Here is a 10196-nt window from a genome sequence, read left to right on the forward strand (position 1 = left end):
AGGGTGGCAAAATTAGGCACTCAGTTATTACTAAGCTAAATTGCCAATAGCTTCAATGGCAATTTGCCTGAGTAAGGAGTTCAGAATTTGGCCATAAAGCAGCTCATCTTCCTAAATACAGTTCCCTAAATAGTTATAAATAGGTACCTACATAAAGGCCTATATCGGGGTGGCCAAACTTACTGACTCTCTGAGCCGCATATGACAGTCTTCAGAAGTTCAAGAGCTGGGGCATAGCTGCCGGGACTTGGGGCTTCAGCTCTGCAGGAGGCACCTGCTGGGGCCCGGGGCTTGGGGCTTCAGCCCTGAAGGGAGGAGGGTCTCAGACCTTCAGCCCCATGGGAAGCACCTGCCTGGCCTTGGGGCTTCATCTGCTTTTGCTGCTGCCTCTCCCCAAAGAGCTAAAGCAGAGACCCCTCCCTGCAGCTCCCAGCTGTTTGCCTCTGCCTCTCCAGGCAGAGCTAATACCCGTGAGCTGAAGGGAGGGGCCACTGAGCGAAAGAGGGAGAGCGTGCTTTGGGGTGTGTGACTCAAGCTGTTGGGAGGGCCGAACCTTTAAATTGTGCCCCCTCCACCCGCACTCTTACAGGCAGCATTTGTCTCTGGCAGAAGCCCCTAGCCACACCACTCTGCCGCAGAGCAGAAGCCCTGAGCTCTGCCCCGAGTCTGGTAGGTGGAGAATGGTGGGTATGGAGGGCTCCGGGAGCTGTACTTTACTGTGAAAGAGCTGCATACAGCTCATGAGCCACAGTTTGGCCATGCCTGGCCTAGATGTTCGTCAGCTGCCACAGACAAATACTAAATATATTAACACTAAAGCCAACGGCATTTCATATTATAGAAATAGTCAAGAGGCTGATACCCTGTCTACCTAGCCACCAACTGCTATTTAAGAAAAACAGCCATATACTGATACAATGAATCAGGGTGGTCACAGATTGTTCAGACCTCAAAGTAAATCAATAAGCCTCTAACTCATTCCTTGAAAACATGAACCTTGCAAATACTTTACATATGTTTTGCGTATGATCTGATCATGGAAAAGGATGCCTCTTGATGGTTGCGCATTCAATGAATTCTGTAAATGTACAAACTGACTCTTCAGTAGCCAATGTGCACCTATCAACTACATGAACGATTTGTCCAGTGCATCACCTGAATGAAGAAATTGTACCCTTTCACATCTAATCCTTTAGAGAGTTAGCTTACAGTAAGGCTTCTGGTACACAAAATATTTACTGGTAAAAACTTGCCAGAAAACAGTAAGGAAATTTCACACTGCTCTGGACTTTGCACCCCCTGTCATCAGCTTTGCAATGCTCCCAGTCAAGTCCAGATTGGAAACCACTTATGGCTGAACACTAGGAGAGCTGCAAAACAGATAAAAAATATCAACATTAGACTAATCCTTTTATTCTGCCACAAAATGCACACAAATATTCTAGAATATAAGCCAAAAATTAGAAGTTTAAAAGGCTTCTTTGCATTATTTTTGATTCTCTATGGTTAAGGCAAGGTGAGGTAGAGAATCCCTGGAATACCCCAACTTTCACAACCCGCCCTCAAACCCTTGTGTTGTAATGACCGTACTTGGGGTGAACATGCTCCTTCCTGAACTAGACACCACTGCTCAACTACCTGGAGACAGAGGGTCCACTCCACTTCCCATACTTTCAAGAATTGTGGGACCAAGCTCTCTCTCGCGTTCAGGATATTTCAACAAAAGAGTATGCAGTGCAATGCAACTAGACTGCTGGGCTGGCCCTACCAAGATGCTTAAGTCTACTTTGCTGTAATTTCAGTTCTTAAATCAGTGGCTTATACTCAGTTTAATACTACATACAGGCCTATAATACAGCCACTGAACCAGAACAGCTTCTTGGGCGACATTAAAACCTTATGTAAATATATATTTAGCTTATGTACAAAGAATACTTTACTAATTATCCTTATAAAAATTACTGAAAAGCTGGTGCATTTGCAACATATCTTAAACTAAATATGTAATGTTATCAAAACATCTGAAGAATATAGAAAATGATTACACATTTATAAGGTAAAGTATCATAGCATCTGAGTTGCAAATTGCAAAATTCAATGAAAACATGATTTCTTGAAATAGGGAGCAAATACTGTGCCACCTTCCCCAGTGAACAGTGAGACTTCCCTTTCAGTCAGCCAGGGTTTATCAACTAAGATACATGGAAAAGCCACACAAAACCTTAAAACATGACTTAGAAGCACCAAGCTTCTACGGCTGTCTACAATCCAGAGACTATGTCGGCACAGCTATGTTGACACAGCTGACTGCAAGACTTTTTCCTGTCAATGTAGGAATACCACCTCCCGCAACGACATGAGCTATGTGTCAAGAAAAGCACTCTTCTCTTGGCATAGCTGCATCTACACTGAGGGTTTTGTTGGCATAGCTATGTTGGTTAGGGGTGTGGTTTTTTTCACACCCCTGACTGACATAGATATGCTGATACAAGTTTTAAGCGTGAACCAAGCCTAGCTCTTATCTGCCCCCTCTCTGGTGTGAAAAGGGTCACATGTTTCCCTGGCTGAGGCTGGTCATAACTTTCCATTATAAGCCATGCTAGATGTTCCATGTTCGTCATCTTTAAATGTTATTAAAGTGCATTAGTGGTAATGAAATAGGTAACATTCTAACCATAGTATCACTGCTTGAAGCTGACAGCACAACAGGCTAAGACCATGAAGCTAGCACCATGGTATATTGTGATTATTTTTTACTTACCTTTCCTTACCTTAAACATTGAGTTTCACACCCAGTTAAACATCCCTATGGATGTCTTATTTATGGATTTTGTTATGTTCCAAACTACAGCACTAGAAATCCAGGCAGCACTATCTTAATTTGAGTCTACATGAACCTTCTCTTAGGTCAAGCCACCTCTCCCTCCTGCACAGTAACCAACAGATTACAGTTTTCTCATACAGAATTATCGAGTAAAAAAAAAAATTTAACTACTGCAGGCTTCATGAACTCACAAAAAAAAAAATTAGGTCTGTGAGCAAGTTTTCTATAAGAATAAGCGTGTGCCACAATTTGTCTTTAAGCCAACCTGTTTGAGTGGGCGAAATGTAAACTCAAACTTTCCTAAAATAGCCTCCCTAGCATAATACTACATTTGCAAAACTTTCAAAAAAAGTTTTTTAGCGACAGTTAAATAGCCATTAATGGTCAAAGCTGGGCAAGAACAATGTCTTAATCTTAGCTATGGAGCTGCTACTGTGGTTACCCACTTACCCTGGCAGACAATGCAGATAATGTTGTATACAGTCAGACCTAGTTTTGTTTTGGTTTAGCTTCAGGCCTTCCAATCTTTGTAGATGTCTCAAACATATGGAATAAAGTCTGTTCATGAATACCAGTCAATTCTTAAAATGTAGTGTATTAGCCCTGATTCTGCAAGCTGATCTGCTTATGCAGATCCTTTGACTTGTAGAGTTCCACAGAAGTCAGATCAACTTGCAGGATTAGTGCCTCAAGTCATTCGTTTTTCCCAAAGTATCCAAAGCAGTAAGACTAAAAGATCTTTTAATATACTACAGATTAAACCTAAATTATAATATGCAACAAGGTCCTGGTATTGAGGTATGGTGCAGCACAGTAAATAACCTCCTTCCACATCAGCAACCTGATGCCATAAACCCTACTTCAGACTAACTTAGCACATTCTATAAACTCCTCCAGCCGCAGTCTGCTGTCAAATCCCCTCTTTCCCCTAATGACAGCAGAGGAAGGAGTTGAGGGAGGGAGGTAGTTTGAGATGCTGCAGTAAGAGGGCTGTTAGAAGTCAAAACCCACTGGAGCAAGCTTGAAGTAGGAAGGTTCCGGTTGTCCTGCAGAACTCTCTCTTACCGAGCTTGGAAACTCTGCAAGTCAGGAACTTCGCTAGCTGCTAAAACAAAGATGCACAAAAGTGCCATGCTGGCCTAGCTCCTCTCAAGTGGAGCTCCTAAGGTGCCTGTTGGGAAACCTCTCTCCCACAAACCTTAGGAGCTCCACAGACAGAGAAGGAACCTATTCTGCAGAGCTCCTAATCTCTCTTACAGCATGGGCTCTGTTCCAACAGGGCAAGCATTTCTTCTCCAATGCCTCTTCACTGCTGTTTACAATTATTATTATTTTTTTTTTTTTAATCTTTCTTGGCCACTGCCTGGTCCCTTCTTGACAGCTCCACCAAATCCCATGCTCTTGGACAGCCATTTATGCAGCAGTTTTACAAAAGGGCTTTGAGTAATTTATTAAAAAAAAAAAAAAAAGCTATCTTGCAGACCTCTCTCTGGCAGTTGGCAAAAAGTTTTAAAAATCAAAGCTATTTTGGAGTTATAATTATTAATCCCTTAAAAACTGAAAGCTTAAAGCATCTTAACAGCTTTTGATAAGCGACCTCCATCTATGCATTTGTTACATACATTTTCAAGGCTTTAACTCAATTGCAGAAATTCACTTAACGTGGAAACTGTGTGTGTGTACACAAATACATGCCAACTTTCAGAATAAGTGGACTTTTATAGCCTAATTAAGCCTAATTAAAACATGGGACCTTACAATAAATGCTATGACTTATGAGATCTATAAAATGATCACACCTCCAAGTGTAACGCACCAAAATTGGATTACGGGAAAGAATGCATAACACTATGTCAGGTAGGGCTAGACTAAACACTGCAGAGGTTCAGTTTGAGTCTACTCTGTGTACTTTACTATTAAACTTTCAAAATTACATAGCAGCTTCCATGTCAAAAGACTTTACAAGCATTATTGAATCTAGCCTAAGAACTCCCTTGTGGAGTGTGTAATTTATTCTGAAGTTAAAAATAAAAAAAAACACTATGTGACCCAGGCAAGGTATAACCTCTGTCTATGGCAGAACTATGAATGAAACCCAGATCTTGGGTCTCAGTCTGCTGCCTGAACTACAAGGCTATTCTCATCAGGTTTTAAGGCTTGAAGTATTTTCTTCTCAAACTGATTCTACATCATGACAAATTGTTACCTTTGAGTATTAAAATTTGTCAACAACAACAAAAAAAATTGCAAGGAGCAAAGGAAATCTATGGGGATAGCAATGACTTATGTAACGGGTATTGTGTATACAATCCTAGACTCAAAAGAAAAAATGGAGACTTCCCTCACAAATATGTGATCCACACATAACCCACACTTAATTAGTGTGGCTGTCTGGACCAGGAATGTCAAGTTACCCATGATTCATGTGTATCACCAATATTACATGACAAGATTAACAGAGTTCTTGTAAATTACAATATTCTGCTGGCAGAAAAAACAGAGCAAACAGTATGCAATCTTTTGGGGGCAGGGACTATATTTGGCTTGTGTTTTTACAGAACCTAGAACAATGGGGTTCTGCTCCATGACTGGGAATCCTAAGCATTATGATAATACCATGATAATAATGCATGTTGCACTATGAACAAAAATCCTCACCTTCTTGGGTTTGGAAGTAGAAGGTTGTGCAGCTGGGATTTTATATACATGATAGTGTCTTATAAAGTGATAGCAGTGCTTACTGTATTAGGCTATGTCTACTGCGCAGCTTACAGCAGTGCCGCTAAAGTCTTGCCACTCTAAGGCAAGCAGCGTAGTCAGGGCGGGAGAGAGCTCTCCTGCCAACAAAAGAAAACCACCCCAAACGGGGGCGGTAGCTTTGTTGGCAGGAGAGTGTCTCCCACCAACAAAGCACTGTCCACACCGGCACTTTTCGTCTGTAAAACTTTTGACAGTCAGGCATGTGGTTTTTTTCACACCCGAGTGCTAAAAGTTTTACCCACGAAAGTGCAGCGTAGCCATAGCCTTAGAAGGATGTTAAACTTTTTTGTGGTGAGGTGCATAATTTTTTGTAAATCTTGTAACCTTGGAAGCATTTCTTCTAGTTTTCAAAGCAGCTTTCTCCATTATAAACAATACACCAGGTTTACTAATAGTTCTCTTCTTGCTCACTTCTAGAATATCCTGATCTCAATATTTTTATTTCCAACATTTACCACTGTGAACCCAGTTTAACAAGACTTCTTCAAACTTGGGGACACTACATTCTTTTTTTAAAAAGAAAAGATCTGAAAATATAAAATACCAAAAGTAGTTACCTGCCCATGCAGTATTATAGTCTCATCTATCTTTATATTTCAGTTCTTCCTCTAACATTCAAGCAAAGTAAACAGCCTGAACACATCAAGGATGCACCCAGAGTTCAACTTCAATATGCAAACACAAAAAAGATGCATAGTAGTCTCCTTTTTATAAATGGACTGATCCAAGCGATTCAAGTGGAAAGTGAATAAAGTGTTAATCCAAATGCGAATGGCTCCATTTCAGTAATAGCGTGAATAAACCCCCACAGAAGGCTTCATTGCTAGCAGCAAACTCCACAGAGTCCAGATGAACCAGCAGGAAGAACACAGGGCAGATAATCCTGTAAAATTACCCCAGTGGAAATGTTGATAAATTCCCAATTACGAGACCTGCTCTAGGATGAAAAAAAAATGCAAGATACAATAAAATTACCAGTCAACACTTGCAAACCTTCACACTTAAAACCAGACAATTATCACAGGTATTCCTTAATCCTTTTAATGTTGTATCTGTTACCCATAACAGTGAAATCCAGATAAATAAAATAACCCCTGAAACTAAACAAAGGACAATTGAAGAGCCATAACTTGTTATAAATCAAATGTTATCCTAGAGAGTCATATTCAAGCAATTTTTGTCTCTACATCACTAATATTTTAGATCAAAAGAAAACTTAAGCCATTTTTCTGTTTTTTCCCCCCCATATGAAGTGTGGATGGGACAATGAAGCCAGTTTCACAAGGAATTTTTTTTTTTTTTTTTTTTAATTTGTAGAGACATTATTGGTCAGGTTATGTAAAAGTTTGTTTCTAAAATCTAAATTTGGGACAAAATATGAGGAGTTGCCCTGTAAGAGTTGTGCTAACCTGGCCAGTTGGACACATAGCAACTTAAAATTCTTCACATTTAAGAGTATACAGAGTAGACAAAGTAGGTCTTGCATCTAGTTCACAGCTGCTTACTCTCTGCATGTTTGTCCCAGAGTCTGACAAATGTAATAGCAATCCTTCCCCCCAAACCACCAATTACAGAAATAATTGCTTGCTCAAGAGCTTAGTAACCTAATCAGTTGGATATTATTATAATTTCCATTATTAAAGATATGCACACATCTCTTCATGTAAGGATACTGCATAAACTTGTCTTTGGAGTAACCCATCCGATGAAGTGAGCTGTAGCTCACGAAAGCTTATGCTCAAATAAATTGGTTAGTCTCTAAGGTGCCATAAGTACTCCTTTTCTTTTTGCGAATACAGACTAACACGGCTGTTACTCTGAAACCTGAGAGATATGTATCCAAATTCCCCTCTGTTTACCCCCTACATGTGTGTGTGTCCCACAGTCTCCCTGGCCCAGCCACTTACCTGCATGTCACCGCAAGTCCTGCCCTCCCAACTCATTGCATTGGACAGCAAGGTTGTCAATCACAGTCTAACACTCTTTCCTTTCTATTTCAGACAGATCTAAGCAGTTGTTGCTGTGGCCTCCCTGCCAGCTAGGCCTCAGTTTTAGACCATCAGCAGCAAATGCAAGTGTAAGCTTCTCTCACAACAGAAAACAGATTTTGTTTACAAGCCAGTTTTGTTTGTTCATAAAACAAGACTTACAAAAAGAATACATCAGCTTAAATGAATTAAAGTACTCAATGCAGAGCGGGGAGACTGATGGAAAACTGTGGTCTGACTGTAGATGGACAATTATCAGACTGATGTCATTTCCCTCTGTCTTTATGTTTAATTATTTTAAACTCAATTACACAGGAAAACTTCCAGATGCCATTATACTAATTTCAAGTCCATTGTCACTGCCTCTTAATTGCTTTCTCAATGCATATAAGTCTTTGAAAAGAGAATAATAAACCTAACGCCTCTGAAAGAAGCCTCCCCTCTTTCCTCTCACTGCAAATCCACCCTAAAGTAGTAAAATTGCTTTCTAAATGCAAATAAATATGGGGTACAATAAGCTACTGAGGTAAGGAGGCCCCTTTCCTCTCAGCTCCCTTATTCTGTGGATAAATCTTCCATCTAATTCCTCTTGAAAAATAAGCCCCATTTCCTACCAGAGTTTCTCATAGCAACAACCCACTTAAGCCCCCTTCCTTGAGAGCCTCCCCCCAGCTTCAAGCAATAATGATTCCCCACCCTTTCTTCCCCTCTCCAATGACATCCCCTCTCCTCACTCAGCCCTGTGAGAGGAATACCCCTTCCCAGCCAAAACTCCCCACCACTTAGAGTATTCATATAGCCCCTTGCTCCTCAGAGCAAAAACATTCCCCCATTTTTCCCAGCTAGCACCCACAACGCGTTAATACTTCCTCTAAGGGAGTAACACCCCCAACTCAGATCACTACTACTTCCCAGGCCCCCGAGCAATACTACCATCCACCCTCCCCCAGACCAATAGCTCCCCCTCCTCCCCTGCCCCAGAGCAATATTACTCCACCCCCAGAGCAATACTACCCCCCACAACTTCCATAACAATAGCCCCCAACCCAAGCGCACCTCCAAACCCATGAGCCATTCTCTGCCCACACCTCCCGGGCCAATACTGCACCCACCCAGGGTACTCCCATCCCTTTTACCCCCAACCTAGGGGCGCCCGTCTCTCTCCTCCTCCCCCCGAGCAGTAATGCTTCTCCCCACCTCCATTCTCCCTGAGGGGTAATACCCGCCCCTTGCCCCCTCAAAGCAGCAGTACTCTCTCTCTCCCCTCCCCCACAAGCGCAATAATACCCTCTCCGGAGTAATAATACTCGCTCCTTCCCCTCCCCCCCCCCCCGCGTAATACTCTGCCCGACTCCCAGAACAAGAGCCCCCCTCGAGGGAAGGCCCCGGGGTACCCACAGAGGCGGCAGTCGCTTCCCCCCCGCTCCTCCCCGTACCTGTGGCTGCAGCATCCCCGTCTCCCCGCCGCCCTCTCTCCGCTGCCTGCCTGGCTCTTTGTTTCCTGCCGCGGGCCGGACGGGAGAGCAGCTTCCCCCCCGCCTGCTCCTCCTCCTTCTCCTTCTCCTCCCCCTTCCCCTCACACGCATTGAAAGCAAACAAGCATCATGGCGGCAGCGGGGAGGCCGCTGCCGCCTCCCCCCCCCAGCATCTCCGCCCGCTGAGGCCGCCCACACTCACCGCACACCACGCGCCATTGGCTGCGCGAAAGAAGCCTCGCGCCGAGTCGCGCGGCGTTGCTGGGCCTGCCGGAGCGCCGCGTCCCGCCTCAGCGCCGCGTCCCGCCTCCGGCCCCGCGGCCGCCGCCGCGAGTGGTGCGAGGCCGCTGAGGGCCAGCGCCGCGCTCGGAGCTTCCCCCAGAGCGAGACGGGCCGGACCGCAGCAGATTCCGAGGGAGGGAAGTGGGGGGATATGAGGGGCCTGTGGGGTCCGAAGGGGAGGGCTGCTGGGGGGGGGAGCAGAGATATGGGCCTGTGGGGTTGGGCGGGGTGGGGGGCTGCAAGCACTGGGGGAGTTATGGGGGGAGAGGGTCTGGAGGCAGGGATCTGTGCATTGGGGAGGGAATCTGGCGGTGTCAGGCGGGGGGCGGAAAGGAGGTGCGGGTCGGTGGGGGGGCTGAATGTGGGGGGTTGCAGACAATTGGGTGTGAAGAGATAAGGGATAAGGTTGGGGAGGGGGGTCGAGATGTTCGAGGTGGGGTTTGGAGGTGTGTGCCTGCCAGGGGGATTGGATCAGGCTGGGGGAGGAGGGTTGATAGGAGAGGGGAGTGGGATCTGGTAGTGTGGATTGAGGGGGATCTGTTTGGGGGGGCAGTTTAGGGGGGTACATGGGGATTACATGTTGACAGGGCAGTTAAGAAGATTAGGTAGGGGGCACAAGTAGTTGCAGAACAGCAAACGGCAGGGTGGTGGCAGAAGAGATGGGTGGTGTGAATGGAATAGATTGGTGAGGGATGACTACACCTATTGAGGCTCTGGGGGGTGAGCGGATCCACACACCTATAGTCTCTACCTCCCTCCCCCAGCCTATGGGGAGGAGCCACTGAATCCAGGCATCAAAAGATTATGGGGGACAACAAATGAAAAAACAGGGATGAGAGTGAGGGTCACAGGTTCAAAAGCACTGAT

At 44.5% G+C, this 10196-nt stretch overlaps 1 protein-coding gene across 13 annotated transcripts in view; it reads right to left on the reverse strand.

Moving 5' to 3' along the window:
* Positions 1-9250, reverse strand: part of CNOT6 (CCR4-NOT transcription complex subunit 6) — a 47207-nt gene extending 37957 nt beyond the window's left edge. The window contains exons 1-3 of one of the 13 annotated variants that reach the window (XM_043552621.1): positions 9009-9239; positions 6142-6521; positions 1254-1370 (exon numbers count right to left, since the gene is read on the reverse strand). The gene's annotated coding sequence lies outside the window, so the exon portion shown is untranslated. Of the gene's footprint in view, positions 1-1253; positions 1371-6141; positions 6522-7491; positions 8170-9008 lie in introns of those variants that run through there. The other 12 variants (XM_043552623.1, XM_037908043.2, XM_043552622.1 and 9 more) reach the window with 12 other exon arrangements.
* Between the last annotated feature and the right edge of the window lie 946 nt (positions 9251-10196).

The sequence above is a fragment of the Chelonia mydas genome, chromosome 8, assembly GCF_015237465.2.
Source record: "Chelonia mydas isolate rCheMyd1 chromosome 8, rCheMyd1.pri.v2, whole genome shotgun sequence".
Taxonomy (NCBI): domain Eukaryota; kingdom Metazoa; phylum Chordata; order Testudines; family Cheloniidae; genus Chelonia; species Chelonia mydas.